The following is a 21,760-nucleotide window of genomic DNA, read 5'->3' as shown; positions in this document are numbered from 1 at the left end:
TCATTTTTGGAGGGGAAAAAGTGCGTCTTATGGGGCGAAAAATACGGTAGGCTGCTCTTTGGCTGACTTTAAACCAGGCCAGCTGCATTTTGTTTTGTTTTGTGGTTGCATGTGTGATTTCTCTCTCTTTTCTTAAGGTCAGCCTCAATGCTCAAAGAATAAGCAATTGTAAATCTGTACAAATTTTAATGGATGCAAACCATATTAGCAATGGCTTTAGAGAGGTTTTCTGAAGGGCAAAAACATTCCGCCCTCAATTCATCACGAAGGTAAGAGCTAGTTCAGATGCTCATCATTCTCGGGACTAGATGTGTGGTAGGGTGTCGGATGTGCATATTTGCTTGACTTTGATGTATGCAATGTTGCATATGATGTGTGGCATACATTCAAATGCAAATGACTACTGTGTACCCTTTTTTCTAAGATCAGGCACATAAGCCACACCACACACTATATGCATGGTGGAGAGGATAAATATATGCCTACAGACTTTCCAGAGTGATGAGCATGTAAAATGCATTTTACTTCCTAAGCATCCCATTTTGAAAGTTTTGGTAAAACATGCAACCCAATTTAACTATGAAAGGAATGCTGGGTGCACCCCTGTAATCTGTTGTGATATGGAACTCATTTGTACAGGGGTTTTATTTAAGATAAATGCTGGAAGCAAGTGTATGCATGCAATGTGCAACATTATCACCATGGAATCAATGAAGAATTTACTCAAGTTAATGCCACTGTATTCCATTAGAGGCAGCATTAGGCTTGACTGCCTCATATGTTTCAGGTAATCCTATTCATGGTTATCTGGCGGGATATACCAAGTGAAGAGAAACCTCCCCCCCCCCCACGTTTCCTATGCAAGTTACACATAAGTTCCCCTTTCTGCAAGTAAAAGATGTCCAGACAGTACATGCTCATATTCTCACTCACTCTTCCTCTTTCAGTGGAAGCTCTTACATAGGGAGAGAACAACAAGTGCATGTCTGTTAACCAGATATGCTTCATCTGTGCACCAATATGGAGAAGTACACAGGGGTGTCATAGCACAATATATTTGACTATGTATCAAACACTGCATGCAGATATATGTGGACTGATGGGCTGCTGGGAAGTTGTAGTTTGACAGTACTTAAGTATTTGGGAAATGACAAACTTCAGAGAGACAAGATGAGGATTAAAGGAAAAAACTGAACATACATGCTTCCCAACACTATCACCATTTTAAGAAAAATGTTTCAAATTAAGCTCTTTGTCATGCAAACAAGCTCTAATATTGATCCCCATAAAACTCATTCATGTTCTCCTAAATTTGGTATTTAACAGTGATATTAATATTATGATGAGAAACCAAAAAGGAAACCATTCAGATCAATTGTTGTTGTTGTTGTTTAGTCGTTTAGTCGTGTCCAACTCTTCGTGACCCCATGGACCAGAGCACGCCAGGCACTCCTGTCTTCCACTGCCTCCCGCAGTTTGGTCAAACTCATGCTGGTAGCTTCGAGAACACTCTCCAATCATCTCGTCCTCTGTCGTCCCCTTCTCCTTGTGCCCTTCATCTTTCCCAAGCTTAGTAGGCTGAAATGGCTTGGGAGGCTTGCAGTAAAATCCACCAACTGGATAGCTTAGTTAGTTAGTATGTGGTGCTGACAATGCCAAGGTTGCAGGTTCATCTCCATATGGGACAGCTGCATATTCCTGCATTGCAGGGGGTGGACTAGATGATCCTAATGGTCCTTCCAAGTCAACAATTCTATGGTTCTGTGATCTTCTTGATAAATGGGGGTATTATATGACGCGGCTTTGTATTAAATCAGACCACAGAATCATCTATCCCAGCATGTCTGTTTAACTAGCAGTGGCTCTACAAGGCCCAATATAGTTTTAGATGGCAATGCCAAGGATTAAACATGAGAATTTCCAAGGCAAAGCATGCTTGTTACCAACAAGCAATGGCTAGAAAAATAAAAAATAAGCTTCATCCACACACAAAATCAAAGTGCGTTAGTTTGGGGATAAGTAGCTAAACAGCAGCACAGAGAAGACTCTGGGAGTAGAGTCAATCATGTGAGCACAAATATGTTGGCAATGTGACATTGCTGCAAAATGTCAAATATTATTTTGGGTCCTATTAGTAAGACACAAAAGATCTAGGTCTAGGACACTGGAAACAACTGGGGCTTTGTGTTCTTTAGGCCTGAGATGGAGTAATGTCTCACGTCAAGCTTCACTTAAAAGAGAAAGACACAAGTCAGTCTTCCCCAACTTGTAGTTTTGGACTACAAGTCCCATTAGCCCTAGCTAACACGGTTCGTTGAAGTCCAAGAATTCTGGCTAGAGAAGACACACTGGAAAGTAGAACATCCTGTAAAAGATATAGATTCCACAATATATCCAGAACTGGAAATTACTGGCCTATGGAAAGCCTGCTGTTGGTGACGGTGATGGAATACATTGCTTAGGAAAGTTCTCAAGTTACCGACTGGCATTTATGAGAAGTTAAGCATCAGTGAGAGATAGCTTAAGTTGTTGCAAACATTGATTCACCATAGAAGCTTGAACTAATTTGCTCTTGAGATTTCTTCAAGTCCTGTGATGGTGATGCTGTGATTCTGATAAGGATTTACATGTTCAGAATCAGCACATGATACAGCACTTATGGAACTCAAAATACAGATGGTGGGGGAACATATTTGAATGCTTCTATGTGTTAAAAAAATCTCCTGCAGCTAGAAATCATATTCCAGTGGAAAAGGCTAGTTTTGGATTCTTTCCCCGGGCATGTTGTATATAGAAGGATTAATCCAAATGGTTAGTTTAACTTAAATTCCATTGACGTCTTGGGAAACTACAGTATGTCATGATTAACTTGCCCCATTGATTTTAAGTTCACTTAAGTTCAACTAACTTAGCTTGGGTCCAACTTGGAGAGTTTTATTTTACAAAGGCATAGTACTTACACAATTTCCCCTCTTCCATTCTGAAGTGGTGCAAAGCCACTGTCTAGGACAACCAGCATTCTGATTTGATCAGCAGATTGGTCAATTGTTAACCTGATTACATTGGGCCATTTAAACTAGATAATTTGTTGTCATTAAGTTAATAAGAGTGGAGGGCAGTTGTCTTTGATTGTCGGATATATTTTAAGTAACTATGGGTTAAGTAAGGTTGGTTTTTGGTTTTCCTCAGATAACACAATCCTGCTGTTACTAAGCTTTTACAAGCTGTAGTTGGAGATGAAACGAACAATTCAGGTAAAATAATATCTTCCCTGTGTTCTTTTCAAACTTTCAGCTTCAGAATGTTCCCTTTATATTTGTGGCTGGGTTCTTGCTGGTAAGGAAAAGCTCCTAACTGTTCTAACGGCAATTTCAAACTGATCAGAAAACATGGGAAACCCATTTGAGAAAGTGTCTTGAGAAGATCTCTATATTTTATTAAAATTAAGTACATCAGCTCTGCTGGCTCAAACCAAAGGCCCTTGTATCCTCTTCTCACAGTGGTCTACCTAGATTCAGGTAGGTAGCCATGTTGGTCTGAGAAAGTCAAAATATATAAATTAAATAAAATTAAAAAAACTGTCCAGTAGCACCTTAGAGACCAACTAAGTTTGTTCTTGGTATAAGCTTTCGTGTGCATGCACACTTCTTCAGATACACTGAAACAGAAGTCACCAGACCCTTATATATAGTGGGAGGGTGGGGTGGGGGTTTTCTCAGGAGGGTAGTAGGAAATGGGTGATTGACTCAATGGGTATGGTAAACCTGTTGATGACTGTTAACTGCAATTAGTCCTACAGGAAAAGCAAGGGATCGTATGCAGATGATTAGCATATATAATGAGACAGGAATCCAATATCTCTATTAAGACCATGTCTCTCCATAGTTTTCAGTTTAGTGATAAGTTGTAATTCAGCAACTTCTCTTTCAAGTCTGTTTCTGAAATTCTTTTGTAATAAGACAGCTGCTTTGAGATCCTGTATTGAATGTCCTGGGAGATTGAAGTGTTCTCCTACTGGCTTCTCTTGTCTTGTGATTCCTGATGTCAGTGGCCAACCTGATGTCTATGGAAAACCCACCAGAAAGACTTGAGCACAACACTTTCCCTATTTGAATTCTTCAGCAACTGTTATTCATGAATATACTGTCACCAATACTGGGTGAAGGACACTTAGCCATGGTGAGGAGTAGCTGTTGGCAGCCTTATCCTTTGTGAATTTGTCTAATCCCATTTTAAAGCTGTCCATGTTGGTGGCCACCACACCATCTTGTGGCAGCCAGTTATTCAGTTTCAGCATGTACTGCCTCTTGTCCTGTCCTGAATCTTCCAATACCCAGCTTCCTTGGAGGACCCTGATCCTAGTATTATGAAAGAGGGAGAAGTTTATTAATATTGAAGTTTAGGGTATTTTCAGGTCACTTTTCCAGGTCCAAGTGACTGAAAGATGCATGTAATGTCCTTATCTTCTTTGGGCTATTTATTCAGTCTTTCCTCTTTTTGTCTTAGCTGCAGCTGCTGTTGATTCCTCTATACCTCTCTTCTGAATGAAGGACAATAAACCCATTTATTTCCCTTTGGTACATCTCTGCCCTTATCTTACCTCCACTTCTGAATTAGTTCCTCTGCAAGAGGGAATTCCTTCGCCTGAATTAATTGAATATCCTTTTGTTGATCTACTGCCATAGGAACCAGAGTGCGCTTTGTAAAAAATCCACTTGAGTACATTTTGTTACGCAAACAGCTCTGGACACAGCATTGTCAGGATCATTTAGAAGACACCGGAGCAAAGTTATTCCTTCCTCCTCCCTGCCTTCGGGAATTGCTGCTCACACTGTAGACACTCCACAGAACTGATTGCAGACCTTGAGCTGCTCTGTTTATATGACTTGTTCAGTCTCCAATTGCTCATTGGTCCAGTCATTTGGAAAGCTGCATGGAGCTGTCCCACAGGGAATTAGAACATGGTGTCATTTTAGTCTCTGCCTTTCCCAGCCTCATGTCTGTTTGTTTTTATTTTCTTTGCCACAACATCTGTCCCACATCGTGGAGAGATTTCACAATTTGGAACTTGCAGCAAATACTGACACTGGATCAACAAGCTCCAGAAGTTTGCTATTAGCTGCTGCTTTTTTTTCTCTTGCAAAGGACACTGGGTCAACTACTTGTTCTCTATGGATCTCAAACTGTCTGTATTTATTTTACTGTTCATTATAGGGCCATGTTGGAATCTGCAAACAAACTATCATCTCTACTGCAGATGCCCTATTTCCATGTGTGGATTCCATTTAGGGTCCAAATTAGAATTTCCATTGGATCTCAAATAAAACGGATTTCAGGTTTTGTAAATTGAGTGCTGTTGAGCTCTGTAGCAACATTTTAGCAGCAAATCCCTATATCTAGCCTAGTGTGAAGCTGTTATTCCATCAACCACTGCCTGTGTTTATGAGGCCTAGCTTCTAGGAAAGGGTTTATGTTTGCCTCAACACCCCTACATTCCCACAGCCAAGTCCCAGACAGTTTGGGGCCCCTGTGAGAAGAATGGAAGAAACTGGAGCTTTTGATTTTATAGGTGACAAAGGACAGAGCTGAGTAGCTGCATGTACAGTGGGACCTGTGAATAATGTGGCTTTTGGCAAACGTTCAGCTGAAAGAAGGGCTTAAATCAGTATTTATTTTCAAGTGTGTTCAGAGCATAAAAACACTTAAAAGTTACTGTTAATTGTCCTGGATTAGAATAGTTATACACAGTGCTCAAATTACTGAGGGAGCAGGAAGAAAGGGGGTGATAATTAAATCCACAACCCCTGTCCTAAACTCCCACCAACTTTAGCCAAAATGTATCCACTCTGTAGCCTTGTAAAAATTGCAGTTAACAGAAAGGAAGAGGCCAGCTCCTCCCTTGCTTGCCTCTGATTCGAAAATTGGATATACAGTAATTCCATAACAAATTAAGAGGCTGGGTTTTTCTTTATTACTCAAACTCATTTTTGAGTCAGCACAGAAAGCCATATTTGCAACTATTTGAGGGCACGTGTTCATGTTCTGTATTCACAGACAAAACTGGAACTGGAAAAGTACATCTCCTAACTAGCAAATAATGGTGGTATAGCTGTTGCTGAAGTATAAACATGGCCTTCAAGGTACTTTGCTAGCTGATGCAGCTCCTTCTCCAAAGACTCAAAGTGTTATTTGGAGAAGGGGCTACAGGAGAAAAAATAGCTGGGGAAGCTGCAAGGGGAAGACAATCTTCCCTCCAGATGTTGCTAAACTACCGCTCTTGTCATACCTGCCATTGGTCACGCTTGCCAGGGCCGATGGGACTTGTAGTTCAGCAACATCTAAAGGGACAAAGGTTATCCGCACCAGGTTTAAGCACTTCTTCACCTCTCCACCACTCCCTCCCTGCAAACTACCCACTCCTGATGCCACATTGCTGCAGAAAAGCAGAGGTGAGCATTTGCATACATGAATTGGTCAACCTAAATTCCCTTTGACTCCATGGTTTCCTTGAGGTATCACCAGGGTACATGGGAGCTCAGAATAAAAACCTTCATTTCTCTTTCTCCTGATGAGCCCTTATTTATTAAGTAATAATCTCACTATTTTTGAGGGGGTCAAACGAGATGATATATTAGCTCGGTATCTATGCTCTAAAGTGCAGGATTGCTTTTGTTACACAAATTGCAAGTACAGAAGGCCTGATTCGGATCAGGAACCTAGCATGGCAGCTTGTCCATTGCCAAGGCCCTGACTTGGCTCACCCCCTTTCTGCATGCTAACAATTAGGGTGGGGGACGACGACTCCCACTTGCTTTTTTTCCCTTACACAAATTGCAATCACAGGTGTACCAATCTGATTGGGACCAATGTGGGAGGAAAACTGTTAACCCCCCCAAAAAACCCATTTATTATTTTTGTTGATGTTGTTATTATATGCTGCTCCATGTCTAAACTGACTTATAAGCTGTTTACAAAATATAAAGAGCAAATGTACTAATTATAATCTATGATTAAAACATACCATAAAGCAGTATCATAAAAATAAATCAACAGCAAAAACAGGAGATCCAGGTCAAGGGATCAGGAAATGCTGGTATAAACAGATGTGTCTTCAAGAGCTGGTGGAATGCCAAAACAGATTCTCAAATCTCAAATGTCAACAGGGAGGACATTCTATAGATCCTGTACAATCAATAAGAAAGCCTGCCTTTGCATTACAAGTCAGTAATCATTGAGCAGCAGCAGGACTGATCTTATAATGCTCTTATAGGGCTATAGATAGGAAGTCAGTGTTTCCCATAACCTGGCCCAGCGTTGTTTAGGGTGCTATATGTAAGTAACATATTGGGTCCTCTCAAGATACGGTGTACTTAAGGGAATGGCTGCAAAGTTAACGTATCATCTAGCATGGCCCTCAGTGTACCCAATGGAATTCTAAAGATAGGTCCAAGTGACCTCTCTATTCATACGCCCAACTGTTTTAGAAACTATCCTGATATAACTTATTGGATTGTGTGTTTCTTTTTGGCATGGCCACACTGTTTTCTGTTTCTTTCCTATCAGCAGTTATGTCCTGGAAGCCAGTAACTTAATTTATCGGAAGAGGTGTGTGGAATCTCAAGCCTGCTTGGCAGCCTCACTCACTGACCTTAGCAAACTAAGGCTCTGGTGAATCAAGAGTGATGGCAGCTGCGTATTAACTAGTTCCCACCTTCTAACAAAAAGGTGCTGCCCTGCTCAGCTAAATCGCCTTGTGTGCCTCCTCAGCCATAGCACCGTGGGACAGTGGCGTGGCGTGGGGGGTGCAGGGGGGCCGGCTGCACCGGCCGCAACATCTGGGGGGCGCACTCGCAGCTCTCTGCCCCTACCTGGCTCACTCACTCTCTCTCATCTGGGGGGGGGGGCGCAAATTACTGGGAGAGAGCTGTGTCTCACTCAGCCAAGCCTGCACCTACTAAGTAGGCAGGATCCCATTGTTGGGCTAGAAGGGAGGGAAGATAAGTGTTTTAATGTATTTTTAATCTTTTGTTGGAAGCCACCCAGAGTGGCTGGGGAAACCCAGCCCAGACTATAAATAATAAATTTATTATTATTATTATTATTATTATTATTATTATTATTATTATTATGTTTGGGGAATGTGACTGTGAACACACAATACACGCAAAGCACATTCCTCTCCCCCCACCCCAAAATCCTAATAACTGCAGTTTGTCAATGGTGGTAGGATTTGTAGCTCTGAGGAGCAAACTACAGTTCCCATAATTGTTGGAGAAGGGAAATGTGTTTTAAATGTGTGGTGTGTACATGGTTTGTGTTTTCCTCACTCCAGCAGCCCACCTCAAGTTTGTAATGCGTGGTCTGGGAACCCACATGCCAATAGAGCCGCAGTCAGTTAGTTGTACTGGGAACCTTGGGTGAGCTGCTTTCCCTTGTAGGGACAATAAATTGCATACTGAATTTTGCAACATTAGGGGACCCAAGGAATGAAGCGGAACAGAGGACTCAGTGGCCCTCTTCTCTCCCTCTAATCACTCTTCTCTCTTCTTGTCACTATTGCTACTGCTTCCAAGAGAGGGGTTTCTTTAAAGAAGCCCATGTGTGCATCAGCACTGATGCAAGTAAGTAATATCTGAATGTTTAAAAGAAAGTGACAGGGCAGCATTTATATATGCATGTCTTCCCACCTCTTCCGCCACCTTGTCAGTTTCATCAGAGAGTGGGGATGGTGAACGTAATGCCAGAGGGTCAGGCAGGTCACAGAGAGGGGCAATAATCCACACCATCACCAGCCAAGTCAAAACCTATGCCTCCAAACCAAGTGAGATAAGGGAACCAGTCAGTTTCAATTGACTTAGGGATCTATGGCCGTCTCTTGAGGCTCAGGTGGTCTTGGTGGCATGAAGTGCCTTTCATCAGCATTGACTGGTGGCCCAGCCATGCCCCTAACTGGACAAGGATAGCCTAACTTCTGTCATCTATGCTCTGGTAATCCCTAGGTTATATTAGTGCAATGTGCTATACATCGGGCTGCCTCTGAAGATGATTCAGAAATGTCAGTTGCGCAGAATTCAGCGACCCGGTTGCTCACCAGAGCAAGATGGATTTTGCATATAACGCCAATCCAGACCCAACTGCACTGGCTTCCAATTAGTTTAGAGGCTCAATTCAAAGTGCTGGTTTTGCCCTATAAAGCTTTAAACAGGTAAAGACTGCAGTACCTCAAGGGCCGTCTTTCCTGATAGGAACTAAACCAGCCCCTATAATCACCACCTGAGGTCCTTTTTTGTGTGCCTCCTCTGCGAGAGGTCCAGAGGGCAGCCACATGAGAATGGGCCTTGTCTGCAGCAGCTCCCCACTTCTAGAATGTTCTCCTTAGGGAGGTTCACCTTGCACTTTCGTTACATAGCTTTAGGTGCCAGGAAAAAATATTCCTCTTCTTCCAGGCCTGTAGGCCTGCAGCTAATTAAACAATCTATGGCCTTTTAAACTGTGGGGAAGGGTTTATTGTTTCTGTTTGTTATGTCATGCATTTTTGTGTTCTTATAAACTGGCCTCTAATCTTTGGATGAAGGGCAATATAGAAATTTTAGTAATACTGTATTGGCCTGAATATAAGACGCACCTGCAAATAAGACACCTTTAAAATTCAAGGCTTATTTGCAGGTGCAGCCTGCCTCCAGGCACTACCCCCCCTGAACGGGGGGGGGGGTTGTCTGGCACTCAGTTTTGAGTGCGCTGTGCGCCTGCCTCCCAGCACTACCTCCCCAAGCCAGCGGCTTGGGGGAGGCTTGGGAGACGCAGGCGGGATGGGTGCCATTGTCCTGCAGCCCTGAAAGCCCTCGTGGGCAGCTGTTTCAGCAGCGATACCATAAGGTTGCAGATATAAGCTGCACTTGTACTTTTCACAATCAGAATTTGGAAAAAAGTGTGGCTTATATTCGGGCCAATGCGGTAGTAATAGTAGTAGTAGTAGGAATAATAATAATAATAATAATAATAATAATAATAATAATAATATACAGGTAGCACTGATATCATCACTGCTTTGTATGTCATAGGCTTTTGAACTAGTGTCTATGAAGCATGTCTGCCTTTCTAAGTCCACTGGCTTCAGATAAACATTCAGGTATGAGAACTATCTATGGTTTTGGCTACTCAGAGACAAAGAAAGAAGCAAAGAAACATTGAGGCAGCTGGTGAGCACAACATGGTTTTATATATTTGGGAAGTTCTGCTTCAGCCCTTTATGGCTTTTATTAGTCATAAGTAACATGGTTATTTTTCAATTTATGCTCCCTCAGAAATTTCCAAGATCCTTATGCTTGGGCGTTATGGTTATTGGCCTGGATCCAAAGAACTGCGCATCCAGTTCTGCATGCTCACCAGGGCCTTGAACTTGTATTTCTCAAATAATGGCTGCATAGCCAAGCCCCTTTTGAAACTGAGGGAGACTTCAAAACCATTTGGGGATATGGCAATGGTGGAGGTCTATTGTTCATAAGGAGGGAAAATCAAAAGTCCATCCTGGTAGGCCCAATCCCAGGTAGCTCTTTGTATCCTGCCCATATTCTATATATGGAGACTGTCAGCAACTACATCACTATTACAACAGATGCTGCCTTATACCAGGTTACACTATTTGTCCGTCCAGTCCAGTATCATAGGTTCTTATCTGCAGTAGCTCTTCAGGGTCCCATACAAAGAGAAGTAATTTCCAGCTCGGTTAGCTGAGACCCTTTTAATTGGCCATGTACCAGGAATTGAATCTGGGATCTTCTGCATACAAAGCATGTACTCAACCCTAGAAGATGGCACCTATATTACAGCAGCAACTGTGTAGTAGTAGGGAATATGAATAATCAGCTCCCTTCTCAAGCACTTTTGATGTTATTTACATCAAGACTTAGTAGTACAAATAAAATGTGACAGATATGTTGTAAACCACCCTGAGATCAATGGGTATAGGGCAGTATACATATAAATTTATTTATTTACTTATTTAATGCTAATTAGTTTTGCAAAAGATGAGAAGAGTTCATTTTCTGAATTCCTTAATCAAGAGCAAGTGGATTTCAGCTGAGACTGCAGTTCCTACAGTGATGGGTGAGTCACACTACACCTTTGGGATCATGGCAAAGGACAAAAATCACACATTTCAAAGAATGGACTCCAAAGCAGAGAAGCCTCTTGCTTCCTTGGCTCTGAACCCTCATCCTTGGTACGCAGCATCTTTTGTTCTGGCTCTGCTGTGTTACAGAGTCAGCTGTTTAGCTCCTAGGTGAAATGACACATCTGCGTCATCTTTCATCTTGGTCAATTACTGTAAAAACAATTCTGCTAAATCCCAGAATTTCAAAGGATGATGATAGTACTTCATAAGTCATGTTGAGATTTTAGTTTTGTTTTAGAATTGCATCAACCATAAGCCAAAGTTAAAAACAAGGCATGGCAACAAAGTAAACAAGCCATGTACTGCCCAAGTCGAGATATGTAAGTAAGGGAATATAACTAAAGGGCTGAGACATCTTCAGATGTGGTTTTCAGGCTCATGGCTCCAGAAACTTGTGTGTGGGCCATTGTGTGTGCAGGGGGCTGAACCTCAATGGAATTTAGTATCTTGTGTGCCCAGGCTCTGTGACCTTATTTTCCTATTTTACATTCTATAGCCTACTCTGTAGTCCAGGAACATATGCTCAAGGCTGCTTACATTAAAGTTAGAACACAAATATAAAATAGGGTAAAACGCTTAAAGGAAACAATTCACTTCAGCTAATAGCAGGAGCATTTCCAAGTGACAAGATGCACAAACAATTGGCTAAATACAGAATTAGGACTGTAGGCAGAATCCAAATTGCAGAAATCACAGACTGATAAATTTGACAAAACTGCATTTTTCAGCTCACCTGCTGATACAGTGGTATCTTGGTTTACAAACTTAATCTGTTCCAGAAGTCTGTTCTTAAACTGAAACTGTTCTTAAACTGAGGCACGCTTTCCCTAATGAAGCCTCCTTCCGCCAGTGCCCTTCCACCATTTGGATTCCATTCTTAGACCAAGATAAAGTTCGCAAACCGGGACACTACTTCTGGCTTTGCAGAGTTCGTAAACTGAATAGTTCCTAAACAGGGCTGTTCTTAAACCGAGGTACCACAGTATTTGAATCATTTCCTGAGTCTTAGATGGCATCTTCCCTGTGGATCTTCACAACAAGGAAACTCAAAAGACACCACACTTTAGGGGAAATAGTGACAGGAAGACACTATAATAAGCTGGGGACAAGACAACGAGATAGGAAAAGAGACATACAGATGAGGTCAGGTTTAGGCTTCAGTATAGTTTTTTTTGCAATAAAATCTATGAGGGATAAAATTATTAAAATTAATTTTAATATTTTAAAGGGCAAAAAAGAAAGAAAGAAAACTATCACTGCATAGCCGAACTTCTGCTCTAGCTTCCTGGCCACACCAGGAATTACGGGAAAAACAGATACGACTACGCCCCCTTTCTAGGGAATAGGCTTGATATATTCAGCTGAAAGTGGAGTCTATTTTTGGAACTTTACAAGGCATCTTGTATTCATATAAACATGAGGTTCTATCTTTGGAATAAAGTAAATAAAACAATGGCAGCTCTTGAACTTCCCCTGATACCAGACCAAGACTGCTCAGCATGCCAAAAAAACTCAATAAATTGGGTGGCTTCACCACATTAAAAATGGTTGCATGAATCAGCCCTTCTTTATTTACCTTTCCAGCTGCCTTGGCCATATTAAGGCTCTTCTCAAAACCCTCCAATGGTTAGTTATCCTTCTTGACAGCCAGATGAGATGCTTGCCATGGGCCGGGCCTGACCACACTAACGATCCAGGCAGCCACTTAGAGGAGCAGCATTTGTAGGATGGTGACAATGCATCTGTAGGGGTGACAATAAAGCTGTGTTTGATCTGCAAAATGACCTTCAGAAATTGTGTCAGTGAATATCATAGAAGACGCTGGGGATATACCTCTTAGCAGTCTTGGTTTAATCTACTAACTCAGCTCTTATACTTTACCGGGTATTTAAAAGTACAACTTTTTGCTTCAGAATTATCCATGACATCTCCAGTTGAAAGGATCTCAAGTAACTAATCTTAGAAGCACCAACATAAGACCCTAAAAAGCAACTGCCACTCATAGTATCACACAATACAGGGACAGAGGAGCCAATAGTATGATTCACTAACTGTACATCAAAATTAAACCCCACCCTTCCGCACTATTATAAATAAACAAATAAGCAAGCTTTACTTACACAGGGCCTCCCAATCACATTCTTAAATTCTCACGGCAGCAAACAATTCCTAATAAAGTGTTAAATACAGCAGCTTCAAATAGGCACACAATTGAAAATAAGGGAAGCAATTGAGGGAATGGGAAAGTAACCTGAGAGACTGAGGATACAACGAAACTGTAAACGAATACAGATGCATGTACTATGCAATTTGCCAGGGGTTTGCATATAGGGGTTAAAAAGTATCATTCATTTCCCTCTTTTAATGCTATCAAGCTTTACATAAACTTCCTTACTCCCTGGATGCTTCCTTTAAACTGCATCACTTTTCTTTCATCCTTCAGAATTCTCCTTCTGCCGATAGCCTCGTTTAGCTTACTCTTCTTCTTTACCCCATAAGTAAACCCCTAGCAAAGCACAGAGTACACACAGCTGCATTTACTCCCAATCGTGCACTTCTCAAAATCCAGTTCCCATTTCCCTTCTTCTTCTGCAGTGCATACTTTGTGAAGATGTCTTATAGGGAGTCAGGCCATTGGTCTGATCAGCCCAGCATTGTCTAATTAATTGGCAGCTGCTCAACAAGATCTCAGGCAGGTCCTTACATGCCCAGAAGCTGGACTGCTAAATATTTGGTTAAGGGACTTAAACTGTGGTTGCACTGAAAGACAAAGAGGAAGACTAATCGCTGCTTAAAAATAAAAATAATCAAGGGGGCAGGGTGTGCACTTAAGTCCAGAGAACAGTAAAGGCTAATTATTATTGACAAACAGGTTGTCTAACTAAAGCTCCAGAATGAGCTCAGGGTACACAGGTGAGTGTGTCAATTCACTTTGGGCAGGCCTGCAGTGGCATGCAGCATACCCAGTCATGATCTGGACCAGTGATGAAGCCCTCTCTAGTAGGGCTGAGCGATATTAGGTTTTCAACATCATGGTATATCACGAACCAAGCATCACAGTTAGAACGGACTCCCAGAACACATTCTTTTCGAGAACCAAGGAGCGAATGTATTACCATAAAATGCACGCCTCATGCTTTATATAAGTAACACAGCAAACTTTTATTTTATTTTATTTAAATAAGCTGCTGTATGTCTAAGCATATATGCCAGTTATCCCTACCACCCTAAAACAATCCTGTTTTGCATAAAAAGGCAGAATGCATGTATACTAAAGGCCAGATTAAATATTTTAAGACAGACAGAGCTGACGCTGATTGCTTTCTATCTCTTTTCTAGTGTGAATTACACTGAAATCAGCTGTGCTGTGCATTTTCCCTCTTCCACCTCCCATGGCAAGAGACACAGTGCGGTGATTGTTTGAATTAGACTTTACAAGGGAATGAGAGATGGAGAAGGGCAGGAATCCGTATCTTTTCTCCTGTGAGGGAGAAAGCAGATGGGGGGGAGGTTTGACGTTCATTGTGGAAAATAACAAGAAAGGAAAACTTAAACATGCCTCCCTCCACACACACAATTCATTCTTCTGTTTTTCTGTCCAGCCCCCATGGTTGCTTTTCCTAAACAAAACTCCAAGCTAGCAGGGGCAACTACATGTGCCACTTGTAATTTGGCCATGTGACAATTTGGACAAGTGACAGTGTCACTTGTAATTTGGCCATGAGCTGTAACATAAAATTAAGAACTTAATTTTGAAAATTGGTCCGTGACTGGATAAACTGCATGGTAGGCAAGCTGGTGGGTTTCATAACTCTCTCTCTCTCCCTCCCCCTCTCTCTCCCTCTCTCTCTGTGTGTGTACACATGAAGGAAGTAAAGAATCCTTAGCATGTGGCGTCTTTTCTCTCCTGGAATTTCCAGCTCCCTGCTTCAGCTTGTCTCTTCTAACAACTGATCCTCCTTCAGAGAAAAGCCTTCAGCTGGAACGGATTGCTTTACAGCAGCCTGCGGAGGGATGTCTGATACCTGAATGAGATCAAACATTCAGGCACTGTTCTCAGGCTGAGCTGCCATGTGGAAAATCCTGTCCTCCTCATGCAACAAGGGACACTGTTTGTTCCTATGGCTTGGGGTAAACTATAGGAGCAGAGAAGGGAGAAGGGATTAACGAAAAGGAGGGGCTGCCTATTTAAAGATCTGAACTTAAAACATCTGTTGAACGTAAATAACACTCTGCATTCCATGAGAAGGCAGACACCTCTACAGTTCACCTGCACAACTTGCTTCTTGCTTTGAACATGGAATGAAATTCTTGGAGGAGCTGAGAACAAGGACCCCGTGACTAGGAAGAGAAGGGTAGTGGCTGCTGCTGGTGACTTGTGTGCAGCTACAGGTGAATGGGTGCTGAGTGTCAAGAGATCAATACTGAAGAGATCACTATCATGGGTCCATGGCAGGCCCCAGGCCCAAACCCCTGTTTGCTCAGAAGGAGATGGTGCCATTAAAAAAGCAGACTGTCAAAAGCAGACAGAACCCCTAAAAAACATTCTCTCTTTGTGTGGGCTTCCTTCAGGAGCTGCAGACAACAGACCATGTTTTAGAAGCTTCTCACTTACTCTCCCTCCCCTCTGCACTCTTTTCAGTACATTTGTTTTGTTGGGACCAAAGATGTGAGGTGCAGGATTTGATCTCCTGACATCTTGGTGTTCACTTAAAAGCAGCTGCCAGGAAAAGGGAGTTGGATCAGAGCTGCAGTACTAGGAGAAAGCTTTCCCTACCATGCTGTTTCCTTGGGCTGACATACATCTGGAATTTCCTGGACATAGCTGGGATTCATCCACCCAAAATAGCACCTGGGCGGAATTTCCAAAAATCGTCCAAGTTGTCCGGGGAAACCTGGGCGTATGGAAACCCATGTTGGAAATGTAGGGTTTTTTTGCGAATTCACAAAAAAAATGCCTTCAAAACATTTTCAAGATTTTGCCAAAAAAGCTCAACAAATTTGCCCCAAATATGCAATATGGCAACCCTACTGTTTCCTCAATTTAAATCACCCCCAAAACCTACTAAGAGGAAGAAAGTCAGGCATTTGTATTCTATCTGTCTTCTTCTCTCCTAGCTAATAGCAGCCCAGGAGTCTAATTTAAGAAATGGAAACAGCACATGGGAAAACGAAGCATTACTTCCCCTGTTGACATGGTGGGGGCACAGCTCTACAGCATAAATATCAATGGGTTCTCTTCACTGTGTCTTGTTTCCCCCCCCCCCCACTTCCCTACCCCTATCTGTAGCTCCTCACCCAGTTGCTGAAGCCTGCCCAGTCCCTGCCCAAATGCTACTGTCCTAGGGTGACCACTTACAGTTTTGGCTAACTCCGCGCCCTACCATCACCTCCTCATGTTTTTGTTTCTGTACCACACAACCACTGAGCTACCTGACTCTGTCTTGGGCATAGTGCCATGGATGACGTAGGCATAGATTGCCCATCTCCCCTTAGAGCCATGGCCCCATTTTAAGTCAAGCCTTCCTGCAGCTGCTAACCAATCGCAGCTCTTTCACCACACACCATATCAGTTTTTGGCCTTCTGCCATATTTTCTTCCCTTTCCTCATAAAAGATAATGAAGTAATCCTCCAAGCTCTCGACATTGGACTTGGGCCCAATTTCCAGTTTAGCACAGGACTGAAAATGCATCAGCAACAATTATTTGTAGCTATGGTGTGTGAGAAAGCTGTGGTTTGTGTTAACGGTGGAATCCCCAGGGGTCAATTTAACACTCCTTCCATTTTTCAATTCACTGTGACAATAAATAAATAATTCACCACTCATGAAAAATGATTCCCAAACAGACTGAGAAGCAGTCCTCAGTCATTTATGCTGGTATCCACCCTTTCTCTGAGGACTTGGAGTTTTGGCATGAGGACAAGTGACCCATGTGTCAGAATTGGGTTACAGCAGAATCCCTATAAAGGTGGTGATTTACACAAGATTTAAATCACAGGGCCTTTTCTTCTTGTTATGGGGGTGGGGGAAAGTCAAAAGCACTACAGCAGTTAGATGTCCAAATATTGAGGGGGTTTAGAATGTGCTTTATGAGCATGTGAAATTAGCAATAATAAAAGATGCTAACAGAATGTGGTGACATAGGCTCATGAAGTGGCTAGAATCTAGACCAGGCTATAAGACAAAAAGTAAGTTAGGACACTGCTGGTTGCTGTGAAGGGACAGCACTTTCAACAGGCTACAGCTCTATCTTTAAACACCCGCCCACACAATAATATTACTAGCAACAACAAAATCCTTAGGCACTAATTACTTTTTTTTAAGGCACAAACCCTTTTAGGTCCTTGCTCTCCCATTTTGATAAAAGTCTATTTTGAGGAAGGATAAGATAACTCGCCAGCATAGCTTAGCTTGCCTCAAATTAATGAGCTTTTTAAGGCCTTATCATTCACCCAGGGTTTTTTCCTCCATTGCAAACTTTTCAGCCTTGCCAAAAAGGATGGATTAAAAAAAAGAAAGAAAAAAACACATTTTGTTTGATCAGCCCTTTCTCTCTACAGTCCCCCACATCTCTTTGAAACTAGTACCACTGGTGCATGTCAGTGTGCCCTAGCAACAAGGAGTGAACTCCTCGCGATGGACAACAAGCTGGCAGAGGCTCACTAATTAGCTGAAAAGAACAGCACAAAAGCAGGATTGTGGCTGCAAACACAGTTTAAATAAAAAGAAGAGGTTTTACATAGAAATTATTCCTGTGCCTGGTGGGGCCTAGAGAACAGTGCTCTATTATCTACAGAGCAGGTAGGCCCTGATACATGGTAGTAGTGACCACTTTAGCACTGGCTTCCAGGGCCAAAGAGCTTCAGGTATAACATGAAGTACAGCGGAACCTCGGTTTTCGAGTGTTTCAGAAGCCGAACGTTTCAGTTTTCGAATGCCAAAAACCCAGAAGTAATTGCTTCCGTTTTCGAACGTGCCTCGGAAGTCGAATGGCTTCCAAGGTACGTTTCTCCATTTTCTCCATTGAAATGGCCGCCCGCCCGTTGCACCTCGGTTGTTGAACGTTTCAGAAGTCGAACGGTCTTCCAGAACGGATTACGTTCAACAACCGAGGTTCCACTGTATTAGTAATAGAACATGATAGCTTAAAATGCTGTTTCTCAATTCTGCAACTGTTTAACAGGTCTATTATAAAACTGAGACATCCCATGATTAAAACATAAAGTATTTGTCATATCCTCACTCCCACAATGCATCCAAGAGCAAATATTATGCTCTCTATATGTGGGAATTTCTGTTGTTTAAGATAAGCATTTATCTTATGGTGACTTACTGTGGGATACATGCCGTTTATAAATTTAACACATGTATTAAATACTTCAGTGTAAAATCATTGATGGCACCAAATGCAAATTCTCTTTTCCCAGAAGGCCAGTGAAGTACAGGCATCCCCCATTAAGCCTGGGCAATATATCAATATGAGGGGCAGACTGCGATGACGGCTTCACTCAGCAGTATATCGTGGGTGAAACCGCCACCTCCAGAGTCCCTCTGCGACCAGCGTTCAGTGTGCTGAGGGAGAAACACGCTGCAGCTGGGAGCTGGAGGCAGAGGGACTCAGGAGCGGTGGCGGTTTCACCAGCAATTTGCCTATGAGTGAAACTGCCATCATGGTCTGCCCTCACACCACTGCAGAGGGAGAAACAAGCTGCATCGGTGAGGTGCTGATACAGCTTGTTCCTCCCTCCGCTCATTTAAACTGCTCAGCTGAGGAGTGCGCAGCTGCCCTTGCCTCAGCCAAGCAATTTTATGGAGCCCCCAACTTGCCACCAGCTTGCACAGGGTGGGGTTAAAGTGCCCCTGCCCCCTATCATTTCTTCTCATGTTTTGGATGCAAGCTAGAGAGGCATTGGGGCACCGAGCCTTCTCCTGTTTGTGCGCAAGCAGCAGAAGGATCAGGGCTCCCTCAGCTGGGGGGGAAGCCTTCTCTCCCCCCGGCTGAGGAGCACAAAGAAGGCCCCCCATCCCTCCAGCTTGTGCACACGCTGGAGGGACAGGGGGCTTGCTCTACCTGGGGGGCAGGGGTGAGCTCCAGAAGAAAGAGATTGCTCGCCCGCCCCGTTGCGTTGGAGAAGGTGGAGGGAGTCCTGTAAACGGAGCCTGTCAGACTCTGTCGCAGGAATCCCTCCATCTTGGGGAGTTGGCGGGCTCGCTCAGTTGGGGGATGGGAGCTTTCCCGCCTGCTGAGTCTCGCAAGGGAGCCCCAATGTCCCTACCGCTCATACACGAGCAGCAGGGACACCGCGGCTCGCTCAGCAGGGAGTTGGGGGTGGCAGGAGTCTTCCTGCCCCCCAGCAGAGTAGCGGGCCGGGGCTAGCTGGGGTGCCTGTGAGGTGCTGGGGTGAAAGTGCCTCAGCTCCCACGGTGAGAGCTGTGGCAGTTTCACCCGCCGCCTCGCAGGCTGGGGGCTGTGCAGCTTGTTTCAACATTGCAGTATATCGCCAAACAGCTATGTTTGGCTGGTGATACACCGTGATGTTGAAAACCTAACATCGCCCAGCCCTACCACTTTCATGCATTCTACTCTCGCACATATATGCACAGTGCCAGGAAATAATTAGAATCATACCATGAAATGGCAGGAGAGAGCTGGATAGTCATTGTGGCTCACAAGGAAATCCTCCCTGGAGCCCAAGGAGGATGTCAGTGAGGGCAGAGGAAGCCCCAAAGAGACCTGAGGCCGCAGTGGGGCTTTGTTTAGGCTGCTCAGCCTTCCTGCCTAACAGCTGGTTTGCGGGGTAGCACAGCAGCAGCTGCTGCTTTCCTGCGCATCCTCCAGAGCTTCAGCTCTAAATATTTTGGTCTGGATTGGAGAGAGAGAGCTGGAGTGTAGGGAAAGATAGGCATTCAGAGGCTTTTTAGAGGGTGCTCCCTACTTTATGCGATTTCACAAATGCGTGAGGGGCCCCAAAATATAAGCCCCGCATAAGTGGGAGGACACCTGTACGGAATCAGTGCCTGAGGTCTGTAACAGACTGGAGGCAGACAAACTGATGTTTAATCCAAACAAGATAAGGCAAGAGCAGACAGAGATGCTCCTGGTTAGCAGATCTGTCGATCTTTGTCAGATGGGGCTGCACTCCTCTTGAAAACTTAAGGTTCACAGCTTGAGGGTTCTCCTGGATGTGGTTTTGCTCCTGTATATCCAGGTAGCAGGAGGACTTTTACCCAACCTAGATTGGTTTGCCATCTGCACTTGTTTCTAGAGTTTCTAGAGAAATCAGACTTGACTACGGTTACAGATAGGGATGGAGAAAAAATTTGATTCAGTGCACACTTTAAAGTTAAATCTATAAAATTCACACTTTCTAAAACAATACGAGAACCAAAACACACCAATTCTACAAATTTCCTACTTATTCATATTTTGTTATGCAGTTTGCAAATCAAACGTTTTTTTAAAATACTGCAATTACTATTATCTAAAACCCTAAATGGCTTAAGACTGGGATACCTGGAAACCCATCACCTCTGCTTGCTTATTAAACTAGCCAGGCCAGGCTGTATTTTGTGTCCCGCAGATATGTGAGATGATTTTAGTGTGGGCAAAGGAAAAGGTTTTCTCTGAGGTTGTGCCTGGGCTATGGAATGTCTTGCCTAAGGATGCCCACACTCACTCACTCTCCCATGTTTCTTTGGTGTTTCCTGAAACTGTCTCCTTTTTTGGCAAGTGATTATTGTTTTATTGATCCTTTGGATATATTTTTTCCTCCCTCTTATTTTTAACTGCTGTTGTCTTTTTAATTTTTACACTGTTTATTCTCTTGTTATGTTTTATTTAAATAATATTATGTAAGGAAGTCTGCAAATTTGTTGAAGGATGGGGATACAAACACCCAAAATAAATATGTGTTGCAAGCCACCTTGAGGGGTGTTGTTGTTTTTAATGCTAGGGAGAGCATCACATAGACAGAGCACCATAACCAAGCAGGCTCTCTTGTCATCTGCCTCACTTAAGAAGAGAGGGGGGAACACCTGGAGGATAGCCTCCAAAGATTATGATGGTGATTCTGGACTCTGCATCCAAAATGGCTCCAAAAACAGATTGCAAACAGCCATCTGAAATGAAACAGACCCTGCCCACAGGCTTACAATCTATAAAGGCATGACACAAAAGGAAAAGGGGGTGGGGAAGGAAGAGAGTGAGAAAGAAAGCAACCTCAGGCATCAATTCTTAAAGTTAAATAGTTCTTATAATGACCAGCTGAAATGGAAGCAGCCCAGGAAGAGTAGCAGCCCAATGGAGCCAGTCTTTCAGTAGAACTGATTCTTTAATTAACTTTAATACAGTGGTACCTCGGGTTAAGTACTTAATTTGTTCTGGAGGTCTGTTCTTAACCTGAAACTGTTCTTAACCTGAAGCACCACTTTAGCTAATGGAGCCTCCCGCTGCCGCCAGAGCACGATTTCTGTTCTCATCCTGAAGCAAAGTTCTTAACCCGAGGTACTATTTCTGGATTAGCGGAGTCTGTAACCTGAAGTGTATGTAACCTGAAGCGTATGTAACCCGAGGTACCACTCTAAC

General features: G+C 43.1%; 1 long non-coding RNA gene across 2 annotated transcripts in view; it reads right to left on the bottom strand.

The window, feature by feature from the left end:
* The window catches only part of LOC310687130, a 92,830-nt gene that overhangs the window by 59,932 nt on the left and 11,138 nt on the right, over window positions 1-21,760 (bottom strand). The window contains exons 1-2 of one of the 2 annotated variants that reach the window (XR_014516244.1): window positions 13,569-14,509; window positions 12,750-12,915 (exon numbers count right to left, since the gene is read on the bottom strand). This is a non-coding gene — a long non-coding RNA (uncharacterized lncRNA). Of the gene's footprint in view, window positions 1-12,749; window positions 12,916-13,568; window positions 14,510-21,760 lie in introns of those variants that run through there. The other variant, XR_014516243.1, reaches the window with a different exon arrangement.

The sequence above is a fragment of the Podarcis liolepis genome (assembly GCF_965112155.1).
Source record: "Podarcis liolepis genome assembly, chromosome: 1".
NCBI lineage: Eukaryota > Metazoa > Chordata > Lepidosauria > Squamata > Lacertidae > Podarcis > Podarcis liolepis.
The sequence above is the reverse complement of the archived record's forward strand: the minus strand, read 5'-3'. Positions and strand labels throughout refer to the sequence as shown.